General features: G+C 32.0%; 1 pseudogene; it reads right to left on the bottom strand.

Annotated features, from left to right (window-relative positions):
• Positions 1-200: 200 nt before the first annotated feature.
• Positions 201-16,122, bottom strand: part of LOC145131493 (uncharacterized) — a 48,930-nt pseudogene continuing 33,008 nt past the window's right edge.

Genomic DNA, 16,122 nt, shown 5'->3' with positions numbered 1-16,122 from the left:
TGACACGCGGTACGCATGTCATGGCTGATTTCTTCAGTTTGACGCATTTGTTCAACTTGATGACACGCGGTCCGCGTGTCATGGCTGATTTCTTCTTTAATTTTTTTCTTGATGCTCGGGTTTGCAAGCGGTTTGAGTTGCATGTCTTGAGTCTCGATATTTCTATCTTTATACGGTTTGAGACTCGTCAAGTTGTGAATTTACGTCTTTGCGTTTTTGTCATTCACGTGTTTTCGTATATGCCGTTTGATTACGCATTGATTCAACCTGAAATAACTGATAATATTTGTTAGATAATATCAAAACAGTTCGTTTTATTTCAGTGATGGTCACATACAAAACCATTATTCAACACTTTACATTCGAGATGTACCAAAACTTCGTTGCCTACCCTTAATGTGTATCAATAGGAACTTACCGTCGAGCGCTTCTCTTTCATTCGTGCTACCCCTTCGTATTTTGGAATATATCTTTTTCCAGATTTAGTAGCCAACCTGGAAGCGAACAAATTGTTCCTAATCTCTTCTTTATTAGGCGGCGAATTTACACTTAGTGCTAATTTAGAACGCGACTTAAGGATCAATGCGGATTTAACGCTCAGTGCAGTTAGTGCTTCAGCAAAACTTATAGCTCTCTTAATTCAGATAATATATAACTAGATGATCTTTTTTCGACTACGTCGCCGTGGTTGGATCATGATTCCATGAATCAAGTTTTCCATAATCTAGAAGAAAGAACTCGAATTAGGGAAACATTAATTTGATTATAGCTAAAGAGTTGGGCTCTTCCCTTGAGGAATTAACCCAAAATAATCAAAGAGCTCTTCAAGTCACCACCTCCCGAACGATACAATTGTATTCGACTGAGTTCTAATAGAATATGTCACGAATTTAATTTCGGGACGAAATTCTTTCAACCGGGGGAGACTGTGACAACCGTCAAAATTCGATTCGGTTCTAGATTTGACTAGACTTAGTTGCACATATAGGCACTACACATAATAAACTTAGTAACTAGAAGCTAAGTTATAATCTACTAGAAACTCGGAAACAATTAGAATCAATGGATAGTGTACTTAGATTTCACATTGATATGTGAATTCTACATCTACTGAGCTGTAGTGACTATCCATATTTGGGTCACTCTTTGACTCGAACAACATTTCATGAATCATATACACACATCATGCAATTGACCCAGAAGTAGAAGTTAGGTCAAAGTCTCATAGAAACTTAAGTCAAAGTTGAAGAGTAGGACTAGTATACTTGATTCCTCAATTTCGCTTGAATCTCGAAACCACTACATAGAATGCCAATAAACCGATAAAATAAGTTACAAACATTATTTATAACTATAAAAGAGTTATAATACCATAAAATAATTTGAAGTCTCAAAGATACAATTCACTTTGATGTCCAAAGATTTATTAAACTCCAAAAACCCTAAAAACCCTAAAACCTAAATTTTATAAAGTTTAACATCAAGAATTATATAAAAAATTTTATGAAACTTATAAAATTATCTTAAAATATCAAGTTGGGAAATATAATCAAGGAAATTATAGTTTAATGTACCAACATTTATCCTTATTTTATAAGTGGAAAATCAAGGATTTTATAAAACAATGTAAAGCTTAAGCATATTTTATAAAAACTTTAGAAATTTATAAAAATTGGGAGAAATGATTTGAATGGGATTTATGAGAGAGAAATCCTCTCTCCTCCTCCCAAAAATCGGACTCATCCCCCCCCCCCAATACACCATTTTCCCAAGTCATTAATCAATTTCACTCACCCACTCCATCTCTTTCTCTCTCACACTCCCTCACTTCATTTTCTCTCTATTCTCTCTTCCTCTCTCCCTCAACCACGAAATTCTACAGAAAATGGGTCATAGAACAAACCATGAACTCTAAATCTTAATCATCTTGAGGTGTTCTTAAAGGTAAACCCGAAAATCATTCATTTTCCTTCTCTTTTCCTTCAAGTTTTACATGTTTTTCATGGACTTTCTCCATCTTCTACTCCATTCTAATGAAAGATCATGAACACATAAAATTACACATACACAAACTCACGGTTTTGATGATGATGGTGGTAGGATTTCACCCAAAAACAACATGCATGTTGTTAATGGTGAAATCCAAGGACCAAAACCTAAGTCAAAATCAACATAATGCACTTTTCTACAAGTTTTGGGTAAAAATCACCACATGCACCCTAAGTTTTCTATCAAAAACAATTTTTGAACATTTCAAACTCATGAATGGTCTTCAACACAACATGCATGTGATGATCTTTAAGCTTAGATGCTTGATGATCAAAGTTTGTTGTTAAAAGCTTTCAAATATGCTAATGAAGGGTTTATTTCCAAATAAATATCTAAAACTCCTTTTCTGACCAAATCCGATTTTTCCCAGATTTCCACCAACAAAATGAGATGTTCTACAAATTTTCAGAAAATAATTCATTTTTCTCGAATTATTATAATTATTTCAATAATATATGGCAATAAATCATATAAATTACTTTATGAGGTTTATAAATCCTAGGTAAATTTGTGGATGACTCCTATGCTAAATAAAGACTTCTCATTAAGTTTCATCGATTTTTGTTACTGTTTAATATGGTTTTGAATTTTCTTTTTGTTTAGCACCAATAAATCATAAAACCGCTTTAGATAATTTGAAAAGGTTATATAATAACTTTCGCAGCTTATACTCTCTGTGGTAGACTTAGAAAAATATTTTCAGAATTTTTCATAATACATTCCTATTTTTCCCCGATTTTTGTATTTATAATGGCCTAAAAATAGAAAAAATAGTTCTGCTCATCCAAAATTCATAAACATTTACCAGAACACCTTGTAGTACATTAAGATGCTACATAAAATTTTTGATGATTTTTCTCTTCTGTATACTATTTTTCTCCTATTTTCTAAGATTAAATACACTTAAATACACAAAATCGGATTTCAGTATATAAAAATCACATTTGGTATTTTTCCCAGATTATTTACTCTGTAAATGAAGTGTACAAAAATTTTGGTAATTTACTTTAACTGTTTAATAATTATTCTCCAATTAATGATTATTTAAGAGGATAAAACAAAGAAAAATAGAAAGAATAATTGAAAAATATATTTTATATTTTTTACAGCTTCTACATGTATAATAAAAGTGTTACAAAAATTTTGGGCAATTTTGAAAACTGTTTTCTATTTATTTCAATTCTTATTAGAATAAATGCTCAAAAATCATAAAATTGGGTTAAACAGTTTAGAAACCCCTTTTTATATTTTTCCCAGCTTAATTATATGTAATGACATTGTTATAAAAAGTTTGGGGTATTTTCATAACTGATTTCTATTTTTCATGAATTTGTATCTATTTAGAGAATGAAATATGTGAAAAATGGTTATACATATTCATAATCCATGAAAATTTATCTAGAAGTCTTTTAGTACATTTAGAACCAAAATCTGAAGTTTGGTAATTTTTATTAACTGTTTAGTATTTTTCATGATTTTATGGTTATTCAAGAAACTAAAATCGTGAAAAATAGTCAGACAAATAAAAAATTCAAGAAAATTTATCTTAAGGTCTTTGACTTCAATTAAAACTTAAATGCAAAGTTTGGGAAAGTTTAGAACTAAATTGATTTAGTTTTGAATATTTAATCATTGGAACACCTCTAAAATGTTAAATATTAGCATTTCAATAATGGGAAATTTCCACTTAAATTGTTATATAACAATTGATTCATTGAAATTAAATTTTCACAGAAAAATGTTTATAACTTATCAATATTAAATTTTAACACATTATTGGCATAATTCTATTGTAGTAGTAAGTATACTAGTGTTAGATTTCGATTAGAGACTCACTAGCGAATACCATTATTGTAGGAATCGGTAGTGGTACACGTGGAACGTAGTTCAAGGCACCATTTGCATCATCTAAATGCATTGTGAGTATTCACCACTCCCTTATTTTCGGTTTTTAAATGTTTTGGGGTGGAAAAGCATGTCCTAAACTATTTATGTTCTTTGTATTTAATTGACTCGTATAAACTTGACTACTATATTTTTGCATATAGTGAGTATTCACGCACTCCCCTATTTTCAGTTTTTATGTTTTGGGGTGGAAAAGCATGTCCAAAAACCATTTATTATTCGTTGTATTTTATATGACTCGTATAAACTTGGTTGCTATATTTTGCATATTGTGAGTATTCACGCACTCCCCTATTTTCAGTTTTTATGTTTTGGGGTGGAAAAGCATGTCCAAAAACCATTTATTATTCGTTGTATTTTATATGACTCGTATAAACTTGGTTGCTATATTTTGCATATTGTGTGTATTCACGCACTCCCCTATTTTCAGTTTTTATGTTTTGGGGTGGAAAAGCATGTCCCGAAAAACTATTATTTGAATGTTGTATTTAAATTGATTTGTATCAAACATTATTGCTATTTTATTGCTATATCTCTCTATGTATGTCTATGCAACACGGAACATGAGAACTTATCGTACTAACGCCCTTCCCTTATCTCTAACCATTAACTCTTTGAGCCAATGGTCATTATGGATAGCGCGATTAGCAATTGACAACTCCTCACTCGCCCTATTGCTGGAGTGCATGATACCATATTCATCTATGGAACGATAAGCATAGATCTTGATAGGGCTTCAGTCATAGGTTTGGTTGAGACTCATTGTTTGCTCATACACATACAAACTCGTTTCTCGTTATAGCAATAAACTTGTTTATTAATTATAGCAATGAACTTTGTTTCTCATTACAACAACGAACTTTTATTACTAAAAACTTATATACATGTTTTAGCAATGAAATTGTTTGCTCCTTGTAGCAACGAAATTGATTGCTCATTTTAGCAATGAAACTTGTTTACTCGTTTGAGTAACGAACTTTATCTTCCATGAGAATATGAATGTTGCATCTTATTTGGACAACATACTTTATCTCTCATGATGACAAAGAACTTTGTTTTACAAACTTATTTACTCATTTTAACAATATACGTTTATTATAGGAAACTTTTATCAAAACTTTGATTTCAATTCATGGAACCAATATTATTTTGTTTATCTGTGAGTACTCACCAACTATTTTTATAGTTGACGCTCGTTTTACATGCTTTTTCAGGAATCATCGACTAAGTGGCACTTAGGGACACTTCACTTTTAGGAGCATTCGCATGTGTTGTATTTCAATTTACATTGTAATTTCTTTTAAAAGTTGTTCAAACCCATTGTAAAATTGTAATGATTTTTAATACTATGGTTGGTGTTGTCTTTTAACTTTTGCTATGAAACCCTTTATACTGCCATGCCTCGTGTTTCCGCTTTAGCGGGGTATGACAGTAACCTTTTTTATAATTACCATAACATTATTAAGATGAAAGGCAATTCTATCTATCCATTGTATAAATGGTCCATAAACTTGACAAAAGTTGTTACCAATTATGACATCAATTCCTGAATTTTGTTGGTAAATAGTGGGAACGTTGAAATGTTCTCCTGAAAGTTCGAGATTAATATTTCTACAAACTTTATTTATCTTTATGGTTTCACCATTTTCAATAGTGGCACTAATTTCTTTGGGAGCATTTTCCCAGAGCTCATCCGGAATGATGAATTTGCTTGCAAGACATAAAGATGCACCTGTGTCTACAAAACAATGTACTCTAAATTTCTTATATCCTTTAAAGTTAAGGAAGGCAGAAACATAAATAGAGTTTGGATTAGTGAGATTCATGATAAGGGAATCATTAATCTTCTGGAGGTTTGCGCAAAAATGGTTAAACTCCTCCTCCCTAAAAAGTGGAGCCTGTATGACTGGTTGATTCGTTTTCATCAGAATTTGATGAAGAATCAGTTTCAACATGAAATGTAAAGACATGTTGTATGCCTTCATACTCCTCTTCAAGAGCTTCATAACCTCCATTATTAGCGGTTTGTAAAACCTTGACTTTGTCAGGGTATTTTTTCTATTTGGACATTCATTGGCATAGTGTCCTTCTTCATTGCAGATCCAACATCTACATTTTTTCTTTCCTTGTGGACAGGAAGTAGTCTTCTTAGGTGATTCTTTTGAAGGTTTTTTGAAGTATTTTCCTGGTGAAAATTTTCTTCTTTTCTTTTTCCAGAAAGATTTGTATTTCTTTTTGTTTTTATATTTTTTCTTAGTATAAGTTTTCCTTCCAATATCAAAGTTTTTGAAATCAGAGAGAATGCTACAACAATCTTTACTTATTGTTTTGAGCTTTTGTTGTTTATATCTGTCTTGACAGATTCTATCAATTTCTTCCTTTGCAATTTTTGTTGCATAAGAAAGACTGGTTTGCTGGATTTCTCCAGTAGCTTCTTTTTTCCATCTTTCAGTACAGATTTCTCCAATAATTGGAATTTTCATTAGATAAGCAGATATCCATTGTGCATATTCACTTCTCTGGGGAATATCATATAGATATGATTCATACATACATGTGTATTTGTCGAGAAGACTAATATCATGTAATTGGAGTTTTGTCATTGAAACTCTTGCTACGTCAACTTTCTTATTAATGGTAAAGTCTTTATTAGAAATATAATCAAGACCTAAGAAAGTAGTGTATATGACATTTATGAGATTATCAAAAAGATCTGAACCATGCAAATCTTCATTCCATTTATTGTTTCTTAGGAACTTTTGCACAATTCCATCAGTTTTGTGTTCTAAAAGTAGAAGAACATTTTTTGCTTTTTCAAATTCATCTGGGTTTGTCTGTAAGATTAGTGAAATCTCAGTAACCCATTTTTCTACAACTCTTTCTCTGAGTTTTAGATCTTGGATACAATCAATATTTAGTATATTGATCGTATTGGGTCCTTTGCTACTATCTGGAATACCATTGTGTACAGGCATTTTGAACTCATATTTCTTTTTATTGCCTCTTCTTGTGGCTGTATAAGAAGATTCTGCTTCATCATCTTCCATATCTGAATATTCGAACTTAACAGTCTTTGTATTAGTTTTTAAGTTATCTTCTTGTTCTGATTCAGTATCAGGTTCATCTATTTTAGTCATTCTAAAATATTGATCAAAAAGTTTGGGTTCTTTTTGATACAATTCTTCGCATTCTTTAGTTTCTAAAGATAAAAGCTGAATAAGTTTTTGGTCAGCCTTATCATAATCTTCATATTGAAGGTTAAAGAAATATTTCTCAAGTTTCTCAGAGATTGTTTCTTTCATTTTTGCTCTTTTTTGAAATTATCAATTTTCTGGGAGTCTTTTGAGCTTCTTAAGTCAGGGTTTCCAATACTAGGATTGGGAGGTGAGTATTTCTTAAGACCTGAATATTTTCCAGGTTTGGTTTTCTGCTCTATGATGGAAATATTCTTGATGTGTTCAAGAATGTCTTTATTACAAGGGCAAGAGTCAATCTTTTCAGATAACTCTTTAGTAATGTCTGCAATAATTTTTGCAGATGCTACTTCCAACTGTGTAGTGGTTACATATTTATTGACTGTTAAGTCAAAGTTGATGATCAGCCCATCTATTTTTTTCATTAAGGAGGTTGATTGATCTATTGAGCTCGGGAATCGAGGTCATCCTATTAGTTGTTTTAACTGATCTTGTATATTAGTGATCTTAAGGTTGTTTTCCTTAAGAGTGCCTTCAATATTTGCCTTTTTGGCGACTTCTTCAACAAAATGGTTGTTTTTTAAAGAGTTTTCTAAAAGAATAGAATGTTTGTCAATAGACTGGGTTAGCTTGATAGTTAATTTATTTTGCCTTTCAATAACTTCGAAGAATTTTTCAAAATCATTTTTATCAAGATTGTTTTTAACCAAAAAGGCTAAATCGTTTTTAAATTGGTTAAAAGGTATTTTATTTTTTGAAATATCTTTACAAATATCTTTTGAAATACCAAGGTAATGGCTTATTTTTGAAGTTTTTAAGAGACATCTTGCAATGATTTGGAGTTTAATTTTTACTGTTTTACCTTTTTTATAAAAATGAGGAAAATCTATTTTAAAGACATGTTTCTTATCAAGTTACTATCTTTTCTTTCTGAGCTTTCTCCTATATGGAGTGAATCCATAGAAATTCTTGGTCTAAGAGTTACTCCTAGAGCTTTTTTGTTTCTAGCTATATTTAAAACCCAAGAGTTTTCTTGAGGATTTATGTCGCAAAATTGTTTATCTTTGACATGGCCTATTTCTAAAAAGACATCATCAAGTTCGATGTACTCGTCTTTCTTGTAGTCTATGCTATGGTGACTATTGGTCAGGGCATATCCTATGAGATAGGTTATGGTGAATGGTTTATCACCTGGGTTCATAAGGTCACTTCTTTCAAAGTGATGTATAAAAGATAAAGTTTTGTCTATATTTGCAGATTTCAAATCCAGAGCAAATTTTGGATAGACTGAAAACATAAACTTTTGGTAAGCAAGGTTTCCCCTAGCAGCACTTAAGATGCAGTCCTGTCTGTCAGTAATTCTGTTGTCAATTAAGGCCATTTTTATGGGAGAATTTATTCCTGCTTGGAATTGGGATTTTATCAAAATTTTTACAGCTCCGATATGGACCATTCTTATTTTTTATCTAATCTCAACTGGAATACTTTTCAAGTTATTGTTTATTTGTTCTTTAGTTAAAAGGGGTAGAAAGACAGCTCCTATTGTGTCTTTTATGTCTACAGACATTTCTTTAGTACTAACAAAGTAGAAAATTTCATTTTTTTCTTTTAAGTGGATTTAAAATACTAGGTTTAGAAGGAACATTTTTTAAAATGTTTTCTTTCTTTATTTTTAAATCTGTTTTCTTAACTCGAGAGAGAAGGTTTTGTTTTATTAAGAGGTTTGCATGAAAGCCGTCTTCATCCTCAACATAAGTTAGGATTTGTTTTTCTTCTGAATCATTTTCTTCAGAATTGTTGAGAATATCTTTATTCATTTTAAGAAATGTTAACAAGTTAAAATCCTATTTCTGAGTTCTGAAACTGAGTTTAAAGCTTTATGAAGGTGTTCTTGATGCATTTTTTGCCTATGAAGGAGGTACTTACGTATATTAACCATGGTTGGTATATATATTCGTGAGTATGTTTATTTTGTGCTTGTAGAATTCTGAAATTTATATGCACTAAATCTTTTTTATTACTTAAAAGTATTTCTTTATGTTGAGAAATCTCATTCTCTTTATTACGAATTTTATCGAAAATGCCACTGTAAAGTGTTTCATTATAATGTAATGCCATTTTAACAAAGGCTCTGATACCAGTTGGCATGTCGTGTGTGTGTGGTTTTCTGAATAGGCGTGTGTGTGCGGTTTTCTGAATAGGCGTGTGTGTGCGGTTTTTTTTTTGACAAGAAGAAGAGAATAGATGAAAAAAATGTAAACAGAAAACTCATTTAATCAATAAGTTTTTGGAGTAGGAGTATTACTTACATAGATAGAAACTATTCAAGCCAGCCTGTGTCATCCTTTGGTCTGTGTGGTTGCTTTCCCTGTTGGCCTCATGCCTGCGGTACTGTTGACCATCGTCGACCTGACACTCTGTCACTTACAGGTTTCATTACTCTATTTTGTATGAACACTTAAGTATAACAAAACATGGATTTATTGATAAAAGAGCTCACAAGATGGGAGTACTCTTACAATATTTTACATCTTCTACCCTCTAAGGGAGATTTTACTCACAAGACATTAAATTTTTTTTCTGAGATTCTTCTTAACCCTTTGATGCGATTGGGATGAAGAATTTCTGTGAATGGTAGATCTTTATCCTCCATTGGTCGAGATTGTTCAATTTCTCTATTGGTTTTAGAAAGACCAATTTCCAGAAAATGGTATGAAGAAAGAGTTGATTCTTGAATCCATTCTGGGAGTGAAGAGATGCATCTGATGTAGATCGGGTTATCTTTTGCTTTAAGTACTTTCTTTCGAAAGTTCTTAATGGATTCTACCATGCTGCTTGGGAAGAAATTGAGTTCTTGAAGGTTGCAACTTGGGTAGATATTGTCGATTAGTCCAGCTTGAAAGGCTTGGTAGACTAAATTTGCATCTACTCCTTCGAGGAAGTTGAACAGACTTTTTGTCTTCTTATCCGTAGTGAAAAACTTTTCATAAATAAGATCTTCTGGGCATGCAGCTCTTGCTTTCTTCCAGATTGTTCAGAAATCTTCAAAAGAGATTTCAGGATAGTTAACCGTTTGTTGAACGTCAATTGGAACGTCAAACCTTTGGTTTCTGTGAGCTTCTTTGACTTTTTGGATTTTTGGTCGAAGAAGTGGTTGATTAGTTTTGCTTGTATCATCTTGATAGGTGGCAAGGCTTAATCTTGCAGATGCTTCATTTCTGAATTTTTTGCAAGTAACTTTATCAGCTTTACAGAAAGTTTCTGTAATTCCCCAGTCAGTATGAACACCGGCATGTGGTCCTTTGTAGATTACATAAAATCTTTCAGCTTCTTTGTTAAGAGCTTTTTTGTAATCTGGTGTAAACTCCTGCACAGATTTGTTGGTGGGTGACAAAGTTGTCATTTTACTGATTCCATCAGTACAAGGATTGGGGTTAACCAATAAGCTAGTTTTTCCTTCAGGAAGAGGAGTAGCTGTCTCCTTTATTATGCTTTTTAGCAAAGCATCAGCTTTCAACGGATTTGTCGATTCTTTACCAGGTGCCGTTTGCACTGGAATAGCCTTTGTTTTTAAGCTTTTGCTTTCCGGTACATTGGTGACCGTTGTTACTTGTTCATACAAGTTGATTTTCTGCTCAATTGCAGATAGCTCAATGAGGAGCATTTGTTTCTTTATCCTCAAAGTGTTGAGGTCTTCCATTTTTGTAAACTCAATTTTTTGTTTACTTTTCTCTCTAATCTCCCCTCTCTTTTTTTGTAGGTGAAGTTTTTTTTTGTGAGGAATATGTCATGAGGATCATATCCTTTTATAGGGCTCGAGAGGAGCAAGTGAGATCATGGATGATGTAAGGCATACCTGAAGTTACGGGTGAGGCAGTCTGCCAGTACATTTTTATTTCCTGCGAGATGTTCAACAGTGAAAGTATATCGTGAGAACCACTCTTGCCAACGTATTAGTCGGCCTAATTTGTTGTCTCCTGCAATCTTAGTTCGGAGGAAATAAGTAAAATTTTTATTATCTGTACGAACCAAGAAATTTACTGGTGTTAAATATACAGAGAATTTTGTAATAACTCTTTTTACAGCAAGTAATTCTTTTTCATTGCTATGGTAGTTTTTCTCGGCTACCTTGAAACTGCCAGAGGTGTACCTGCAAATTTGTTCTTCGTTTTTGGGGGTTTTAGCTTTTAAAACACCTCCCCAAAATTCATCAGAAGCATCTGTTTCAATAATTAAACTGTCTTCAATGTTTGGAAGATAAAGTTTTGGAAAATTGATTAAAACTTTCTTTATCTTTTTGATGTAGTCTGTATCAGCATTTGACCAATTCCAGATGACAACTTTTTTCAATTTTACCTGTAAAGGTTTTCTCATGGCTGCAAGTTTTTCAATATATGTTTCAGCATAAGTTAAAACACCAAGAAATCTTTGTAGTTGTTTTTTGTCTTCTAAAACATTTGGAAAGTCATGTAAATGTTCAAGAATATGCTTTTGAGGACAATGAGTACCCTTTTTTATTTCTAAACCCAAAAAATTAATTTTTTGTTTTGAAAAGATGAGCTTTCTTTTTTGAAAGTATTATTCCATATTTTAAAATGGTTCTGAGAACCTGTGTAACATGAACATAGTGCTCTTGTTCATCTTTGCTGAAGACCATGATGTCATCAACATATACAGTACAGAAACCTTCAAGTCCTCGAAGGGCGTTCTGCATGTGTCTTTGAAAAATACTAGGAGCTTGTTTAAGCCCAAATGGTAGTACGTTCCATTGAAAGAGTCCATGAGGACATGTGAAGGCAGTGAGAAGCTATGATTCTTCATCAAGTAGGACTTGCCAGAAACCTGACTTGCAGTCAAAACTTGAATACATATTTTTTCCTCGTAGAAGAGTCAAAAGTTCGTGCATATTGGGAAGATTATGTGAGTCTCCAATAGTTGCATCATTGATTGCTTTGTAGTTGACAACCATGCGCTTCTTTCCTCTTCTTTTTTCTGCTTCTTTATTGACAAGAAAGGAAAGGGGACATATGAGGGGATTTTGATTCTATAATTAGTCTCATATCAAGTAATTCCTTGATTTGTTTGGAGAATTCTTCTCTATCTTGTAGAGAGTAAACCATAGGTTTTTCTCTAATAACCGTTTTGGGATTAATGAGCTTAATTGAAGCTTTCATCCATCCTTTGGTTTTATCTGGATCAATAGGATTTTCAGAACAAACTTTTTCAAGAAGATCTTCAATCTGTTTGAACCTGGTAGTTTGAATAGAAAAAATCCTTTCTTTATTAATTCCTTCTTGGGTTATATTAGTACCTGAAATTTGTTTTTATAATTACCATATCATTATTAAGATGAAAGGCAATTCTATCTATCCATTGTATAAATGGTCCATAAACTTGACAAAAGTTGTTACCAATTATGATATCAATTCCTGAATTTTGTTGGTAAATAGTGGGAACGTTGAAATGTTCTCCTGAAATTTCGAGATTAATATTTCTACAAACTTTATTTATCTTTATGGTTTCACCATTTGCAATAGTGGCACTAATTTCTTTGGGAGCATTTTCCCAGAGCTCATCCGGAATGATGAATTTGCTTGCAAGACATAAAGATGCACCTGTGTCTACAAAACAATGTACTCTAAATTTCTTATATCCTTTAAAGTTAAGGAAGGCAGAAACATAAATAGAGTTTGGATTAGTGAGATTCATGATAAGGGAATCATTAATCTTCTGGAGGTTTGCGCAAAAATGGTTAAACTCCTCCTCCCTAAAAAGTGGAGCCTGTATGAGACTAGTCCGAGTCATCCGTGGTTGATTCGTTTTCATCAGAATTTGATGAAGAATCAGTTTCAACATGAAATGTAAAGACATGTTGTATACCTTCATACTCCTCTTCAAGAGCTTCATAACCTCCATTATTAGCGGTTTGTAAAACCTTGACTTTGTCAGGGTATTTTTTCTATTTGGACATTCATTGGCATAGTGTCCTTCTTCATTGCAGATCCAACATCTACATTTTTTCTTTCCTTGTGGACAGGAAGTAGTCTTCTTAGGTGATTCTTTTGAAGGTTTTTTGAAGTATTTTCCTGGTGAAAATTTTCTTCTTTTCTTTTTCCAGAAACATTTGTATTTCTTTTTGTTTTTATATTTTTTCTTAGTATAAGTTTTCCTTCCAATATCAAAGTTTTTGAAATCAGAGAGAATGCTACAACAATCTTTACTTATTGTTTTGAGCTTTTGTTGTTTATATCTGTCTTGACAGATTCTATCAATTTCTTCCTTTGCAATTTTTGTTGCATAAGAAAGACTGGTTTGCTGGATTTCTTCAGTAGCTTCTTTTTTCCATCTTTCAGTACAGATTTCTCCAATAATTGGAATTTTCATTAGATAAGCAGATATCCATTGTGCATATTCACTTCACTGGGGAATATCATATAGATATGATTCATACATACATGGGTATTTTTCGAGAAGACTAATATCATGTAATTGGAGTTTTGTCATTGAAACTCTTGCTACGTCAACTTTCTTATTAATGGTAAAGTCTTTATTAGAAATATAATCAAGACCTAAGAAAGTAGTGTATATGACATTTATGAGATTATCAAAAAGATCTGAACCATGCAAATCTTCATTCCAATTATTGTTTCTTAGGAACTTTTGCACAATTCCATCAGTTTTGTGTTCTAAAAGTAGAAGAACATTTTTTGCTTTTTCAAATTCATCTGGGTTTGTCTGTAAGATTAGTGAAATCTCAGTAACCCATTTTTCTACAACTCTTTCTCTGAGTTTTAGATCTTGGATACAATCAATATTTAGTATATTGATCGTATTGGGTCCTTTGCTACTATCTGGAATACCATTGTGTACAGGCATTTTGAACTCATATTTCTTTTTATTGCCTCTTCTTGTGGCTGTATAAGAAGATTCTGCTTCATCATCTTCCATATCTGAATATTCGAACTTAACAGTCTTTGTATTAGTTTTAAAGTTATCTTCTTGTTCTGATTCAGTATCAGGTTCATCTATTTTAGTCATTCTAAAATATTGATCAAAAAGTTTGGGTTCTTTTTGATACAATTCTTCGCATTCTTTAGTTTCTAAAGATAAAAGCTGAATAAGTTTTTGGTCAGCCTTATCATAATCTTCATATTGAAGGTTAAAGAAATATTTCTCAAGTTTCTCAGAGATTGTTTCTTTCATTTTTGCTCTTTTTTGAAAATATCAATTTTCTGGGAGTCTTTTGAGCTTCCTAAGTCAGGGTTTCCAATACTAGGATTGGGAGGTGAGTATTTCTTAAGAACTGAATATTTTCCAGGTTTGGTTTTTTGCTCTATGATGGAAATATTCTTGATGTGTTTAAGAATGTCTTTATTACAAGGGCAAGAGTCAATCTTTTCAGATAACTCTTTAGTAATGTCTGCAATAATTTTTTGCAGATGCTACTTCCAACTGTGTAGTGGTTACGTATTTATTGACTGTTACGTCAAAGTTTATGATCAACCCATCTATTTTTTCATTAAGGAGGTTGATTGATCAATTGAGCTCGGGAATCGAGGTCATCCTATTAGTTGTTTTAACTGATCTTGTATATTAGTGATCTTAAGGTTGTTTTCCTTAAGAGTGCCTTCAATATTTGCCTTTTTGGCGACTTCTTCAACAAAATGGTTGTTTTTTAAAGTGTTTTCTAAAAGAATAGAATGTTTGTCAATAGACTGGGTTAGCTTGATAGTTAATTTATTTTGCCTTTCAATAACTTCGAAGAATTTTTCAAAATCATTTTTATCAAGATTGTTTTTAACCAAAAAGGCTAAATCGTTTTTAAATTGGTTAAAAGGTATTTTATTTTTTGAAATATCTTTAGAAATATCTTTTGAAATACCAAGGTAATGGCTTATTTTTGAAGTTTTTAAGAGACATCTTGTAATGATCTGTAGTTTAATTTTTACTGTTTTACCTTTTTTATAAAAATGAGGAAAATCTATTTTAAAGACATGTTTCTTATCAAGTTACTATCTTTTCTTTCTGAGCTTTCTCCTATATGGAGTGAATCCATAGAAATTCTTGGTCTAAGAGTTTCTCCTAGAGCTTTTTTGTTTCTAGCTATATTTAAAACCCAAGAGTTTTCTTGAGGATTTGTGTCGCAGAATTGTTTATCTTTGACATGGCCTATTTCTGAAAAGACATCATCAAGTTCGATGTACTCGTCTTTCTTGTAGTCTATGCTATGGTGACTATTGGTCAGGGCATATCCTATGAGATAGGTTATGGTGAATGGTTTATCACCTGGGTTCATAAGGTCACTTCTTTCAAAGTGATGTATAAAAGATAAAGTTTTATCTATATTTGCAGATTTCAAATCCAGAGCAAATTTTGGATAGACTGAAAACATAATTTTTTGGTAAGCAAGGTTTCCCCTAGCAGCACCTAAGATGCAGTCCTGTCTGTCAGTAATTCTGTTGTCAGTTACGGCCATTTTTATGGGAGAATTTATTCCTGCTTGGAATTGGGATTTTATTAAAAATTTTACAGCTCCGATATGGACCATTCTTATTTTTTATCTAATCTCAACTGGAATACTTTTCAAGTTATTGTTTATTTGTTCTTTAGTTAAAAGGGGTAGAAAGACAGCTCCTATTGTGTCTTTTATGTCTACAGACATTTCTTTAGTACTAACAAAGTAGAAAATTTCATTTTTTCTTTTAAGTGGATTTAAAATACTGGTATCAGAGCCTTTGTTAAAATGGCATTACATTATAATGAAACACTTTACAGTGGAATTTTCGATAAAGTTCGTAATAAAGAGAATGAGATTTCTCAACATAAAGAAATACTTTTAAGTAATAAAAAAGATTTAGTGCATATAATTTTCAGAATTCTACAAGCACAAAATAAACATACTCACAAATATATACCAACCATGGTTAATATACGTAAGTACCTCCTTCATAGGCAAAAAATGCATCAAGAACAC

The sequence above is a fragment of the Lactuca virosa genome, chromosome 1 (genome assembly GCF_052849685.1).
Source record: "Lactuca virosa cultivar CGN04683 chromosome 1, Lactuca_virosa_CGN04683_v6, whole genome shotgun sequence".
Classification (NCBI taxonomy): Eukaryota; Viridiplantae; Streptophyta; class Magnoliopsida; order Asterales; family Asteraceae; genus Lactuca; species Lactuca virosa.
This window is presented reverse-complemented; position numbering and strand designations above follow the sequence as displayed.